Source organism: Parus major, chromosome 12 (genome assembly GCF_001522545.3).
Source record: "Parus major isolate Abel chromosome 12, Parus_major1.1, whole genome shotgun sequence".
Taxonomy (NCBI): domain Eukaryota; kingdom Metazoa; phylum Chordata; class Aves; order Passeriformes; family Paridae; genus Parus; species Parus major.
In genome coordinates, this window is record NC_031781.1 from 19,386,960 (window position 1) to 19,392,285 (window position 5,326).

A 5,326-nucleotide genomic window follows, 5' to 3' on the forward strand; every position below is an offset into this window, starting at 1 on the left:
ATGACCCTGAACCCCACTGCCTGTCCAGCAGGGAGGGAGCAGAGCAGGACAAGCAGGGGCAGCCTGGCCTGGGGGCTGGGGAAGGGGCTGGGGCAGAACCAGCCCCACAAAGCCCAGCAGGGAGGGAACAGTGCCAGCTCAGCTGTGACACTGTGGGCTCTCATGGGGACAGCTCCTCACCCTTGGAGCCAATTCCATTCCCTTCCCAGCCACTGACATCCCCTCCCTGCCCAGGGCTCCCAGCACAGCCTGCAGGGAGGGGTGGGAGCAGCTCCTGTGGCAATGGAGATGTTTTTATGACATCTGCTGGCCATAAAATCTCAACTCCTTCAAGGGAAAATGGCAGTTCAAAGCCTGTGGAAATAATAGTTCCTTGTAAGACACACATAAATATATTTATGGATATGCAGCTTTCATTGACACATATATATATATTTATTGTATTGCACTTTAATGTTTCCCCCCATCTATTGCTTCAGGATTTTTGCATATTTATTATCTGCAGGTAAAGATGAGCATATTAATAAAAAAAAATAAAAATCTATAAAATATTGAAGGTGGTGGAGGGGAGAAATATTTATTTAGCCAGGAGATTTATTCAATGCTAATGTGAAATACGTCAGCACAAAGATGATGTCATTTGGCCCCTGTTCAACAGCCCTAGAGGTTCCAGCACCAATTTTCACTGCATTCAGCCCCAAAGCAGGAGTGGCCCTGCTCCTGTGCCTTTGGGGTCGTTATTTTAGGAGTTTCAAACCAGAAGAGGATTTTGCTGCAGGCCCTGGGAGGGGACGTGGCAGGGCTGGTTTGGTTTGTTCCTGGCCCCAGGAAATGCAGATTTGCTGTGCCTGATCTGACTCTGTGTAACAGCGTTTGGATACGGGCAGAATCTGCTGTGGTAATTAAAAATGCTTCTAGGGCTTCACCAGGCTGAAATAACTGGAAATATTGGGCTAATAATTGACTTGAGCTGGACTGGGCCCATTGTTCACCGAGGGTTTTACAAAATACCTACTCCAAACCTAAAAGCTTTGTCATGTTCATCACAAGGGGTTTGTAGGCAAATGATATTGTTGCTTCTTGCCTGACCTAAATTATTCTGATAGCAAGAAATGCAAAAACCCAAGTTAAATTACTCTTTAGCAGAAATTTCAGGCAATGGACACTTTTCCATGAATATTTCATGGCAGGCTATAAATAATTCTGTTGGATTTGGAAGATCAGAAAGTGAGTACTGGGATGATGTAGGGCGTTTATGTAAGGCTGATCGCCCCGTGCCTGCTGCAGGAGACAGATCCATTCATGGAATTCAAGTCATGTGTGGCCAAATGGGACATTTTTCCATGGATTTCTTTGCAGTCACTCTTTGTTTCAGCTGTTAAGGGTGGAACAGCCAAACACAGCCCTGTCATTCACCTCTGATGGTACCTGAGAGCAAAAGGAGATGTTTTCACGAAGCTTTTCCTTTTAGGAATGTTTTATTCAATATTCTAATGGCAGGGCTGGATATGTTGTGCTGGTTAAATACAAGTTGGGTAAGTACTGAGGTGCAGGTTCCTCTGAACCTTCACTCACATGGAAAAATCAGCTCCACTTGATGGAATGATCTTCCCTAGGAACTGACTTGGATGGGGTTTTTCTCTCTCAGTGTCATCTCTTCATATCAACCAGGGGAAAAAAAAAGTAATTAAATTGTTCTTTCTTTATGTCCATCTAGGATGGATCTTATGCAAACAAAGAAAGAAATCAAAATATCCTCTATCAAATGAAATCAAGATATCCTGTATCAGTCAGGTTGGACAAGCCCTGTGGGATGACTGAGTCCAGCTGTTCCCCCACCCCTGCCCCAAAGGCCACATCCACAATCTCTGAACCCCTCCAGGGATGGGGACTGCCCTGGGCAGCCTGGAGAGCCCTTGCAGGGAAGAAACACAGATCAATCCTTCTGTTCTCCTTCTGGTTTGTATGACTTGTTCCAACCACATCCTGCTTTTAATTTTAATTTTAATTTTATTTTTTTTAATTAATCACAATGCTCATTCACTTTCCTTTCCCTCTGCCTAAAACTTTACTTCTTTTTTTTCCTCCCCAGGTAAAACAAGGAAAACAAAGCTCCTTTATCCAATTTCCAAGCTGTATTTCATTCTCTTTTGTGATGCCCAAAGTGCTGCTCATCCAGGAGAAGTCTGGAGAGCAGCAAGAACTTTCCTGGCTCTCACCTGGAGCACGTCAGGCCTGCAGAATCCCTGGATACAGGAGGGAGACAGGAGAGAGGAGCAGGAGCTGGGAGGTCAAGAGGAGATTTGGTCAGGGGCACTGATGTGCTGGATCACCATCCCTGGGAGTAAATTCTTTCCCATTCTTTGCTGCTGCCATTCGTGCTCCCCCTCTGCTCCTTTTGCAGCTGCTATGAAATTGCCTTGCATTGGAATTTGCCCAAATTCCAGCTTTTTCCAGAGTTTTTCTGTTTTATTTAGAGCTTTTCCAAGTGGCTCCTTGTAGATGTGGAGTTCTTAAATGCTGGTAATGCTCTTTGTCCACCCTGGGAGATGGTGAATATTCCTGGCACGGTGTGACTGCAAGGCAGGAAAAGCTTTGGGAGCAAAGCACAGTGGATGTGTTCTGGATCTTCTTTAGGGAGCACAGAAGGAGTTAAATAAACCAGGGCTGGAAGGACATTCCCAAATCCATAATGCACAGGATTGGCATTCTGTCTGCATACAAATAACTTGGATTAGCAGGATGTGCCATTCCTTTCACCATAAAAATATCCACACTCACATTATTTTAAGACACTTCCAAAATAGAGCGGAGTTAAAATATTTGTTTTAAACTATCCAGGGATCCTTGCACAATCTTTTTGATTGCTTTTTATAGCCCTTCTCCACCCTGAGTCATTTAGCAGTTCCCTTTCCTGAAATACCAGTGGTAACTCTCTCTCCATCTCCGTGATGGATGTTTGTGTGAATTCATTTCACTCCTCACAGCGAAGCCTTTCAGCACTGCCTCTCCAGCTTGGGACAAATGCAGCCTAAATGGGGGTTTTAGACAAAATTGTGGGGAAATGAGGTTACCCAGAGCAGCTGGGGCTGCCCCTGGATCCCTGGCAGTGCCCAAGGCCAGGCTGGACATTGGGGCTGGAGCTCCTGGGACAGTGGGAGGTGTCCCTGCCGTGGCTGGGGGACACTGGGTGGGATTCAAGGTCCCTCCCAACCCAAACCATTCTGGAATTCCCTGCTCACTCGCTGTGGGAGGTTTTTCATTTACCACATTTCACATTCCACACCTTTCTCTTGGGCCTGGACATTTCACTATTGATGGAAAAGGCTTTGAATGGCAGGAGGGACCTCACGAAGCTCCTTCTGTGTCTCCTGTAAGGAGTGAGAGCTGCCCCTCTGAATCTGGCCCTGCTTCCATTTCTGTCCCTCCCAGCCAAAGGTAACATCACAATGTGCTCTTTCCTTGCTGCTATAAATTGAATATCCCATTTTCTCCTGGCTCCCCTCAGGAGCATCTGAGTGAAATGGTTTTCCTGTCCTGCAAAACACTTCAGAAACTTTCCTTCCCCAAATTGAGGTGAGTGGTTTTGGGTCTTTATTGCTGCTTTTCCTGCGAGCAATAGCTTCCATTTGCTGGGCATTTCAAAGTGCTTTGATCTCTATCAAGACTGAATTTTAGCTTTCTTTCTTTATATTTTGGAATGAAAAGTATTTTTTGGCTTCGTGTTCTGCCAGCTCAGGACGTTTTTACATCATCCCTTTCCCACAAACAAACATTGGTTTGTGCCTGTTGGATTTCTAAATGGAAACATTGGGTTGAAGTTGTCACAGGTGCTTTTTGTGCTTCACCCCTCCCTGACAGGTGAGAGCCAAAGTATCTCCAGCTGTGGGGATCTTTTCCTTGGATTCTCAAGCATTTCCAGCTAAATTTGACATCTAAGATAGTTTCAAGTTCCCTTCACACTCTTATCTTTTCCCTTTTATCTGTTCCAGTTCTCCTGAATTCCACTTCTGTGCCTTTTCTAGATTTCCCTCTTGTCCTGGATTGCTTTCCATCTCTTTCTGACACACAGAGCTCCAGTAAGAGGTTGGTAAACTCTTTAAACTGCTCAAAGAAATTACCACTTTTCCCCGCTTTCCATCATCTCTTAATTCTTTACCTTCTGAGCAGTGTAGAATTTTCTCCTCCAGCTGTCAGGCTGTGTGTAATTAATGCTGTCTTCCCTTTCTCCCAGCTCCCACATCCCTTCCTTCCCATCTCCCCCTGGCTCTGTTTCCTTTGCCAGTTTGAAGGGACCGATTGTTCTAAGAGGCAAAAAAAAGTTCAAACTGTTTTTCATGTGACAGCAGCAACATCAGCCGAAGTTCTGCTGGAGAAGTGCTGCAGAATTTCCTGGGAATGGACTGCAACTCTTCCATTCCAGTCCCCCCTGGGAGCCAGGAAGGTGTCCATGGCATGGGCTGGGATTGAGGTGGGTTTTAAAGGGCTCCTCCAACCCAAACCATCCTGGGGTATCAAACCCTGCTCTTCCATCCCAAACCATCCTGGGGTGTCAAACCCTGCTCCTCCCTCCAACCCAACCCAAACCATCCTGGGGTATCAAACCCTGCTCCTCCTTCCAACCCAACCCAAACCATCCTGGGGTATCAAACCCTGCCCTTCCAACCTAAACCATCCTGGGGTGTCAAACCCTGCTCCTCCCTCCAACCCAAACCATCCTGGGGTATCAAACCCTGCCCTTCCAACCCAACCCAAACCATCCTGGGGTATCAAACCCTGCTCCTCCCTCCATCCCAAACCATCCTGGGGTATCAAACCCTGCTCTTCCATCCCAAACCATCCTGGGGTGTCAAACCCTGTTCCTCCCTCCAACCCAACCCAAACCATCCTGGGGTATCAAACCCTGCTCCTCCCTCCAACCCAACCCATCCTGGGGTATCAAACCCTGCTCCTCCCTCCAACCCAACCCATCCTGGGGTATCAAACCCTGCTCTTCCAACCTAAACCATCCTGAGGTATCAAACCCTGCTCCTCCCTCCCAACCCAAACCACTCTGGAGTTTTGGACCTTGCTGTTCCCCTCCAACCCAAACCACTTTGGGATTCTGGGATTTTAGACCCTGCTCCAGGAGGGGAAGGCAGCCCCAGCCTGGTCCCTGGAGGTGGGGATGGTGCCCTACTGCTCTCCTGCAGGATCCAGCTCCCATTCCAATGTATTTTGGGATTTGGAGTAAACTTGCAGGTGCTGAGTGATGAGGGATAGTAACAAATCTGCTTTTGCAGTATTTATGTGAAATTACTGCTGTCCAAGGGGCAGGGAGCTGAAG

The 5,326-nt window shown here is 47.0% G+C and overlaps 1 long non-coding RNA gene across 1 annotated transcript in view; it reads left to right on the plus strand.

Moving 5' to 3' along the window:
• LOC107210070 overlaps positions 1-3,119 on the plus strand; it is a 7,549-nt gene extending 4,430 nt beyond the window's left edge. The window contains exons 3-4 of the long non-coding RNA XR_001523828.2: positions 1,718-1,959; positions 2,093-3,119. This is a non-coding gene — a long non-coding RNA (uncharacterized LOC107210070). The remainder of the gene's footprint in view (positions 1-1,717; positions 1,960-2,092) is intronic.
• Positions 3,120-5,326: the final 2,207 nt, after the last annotated feature.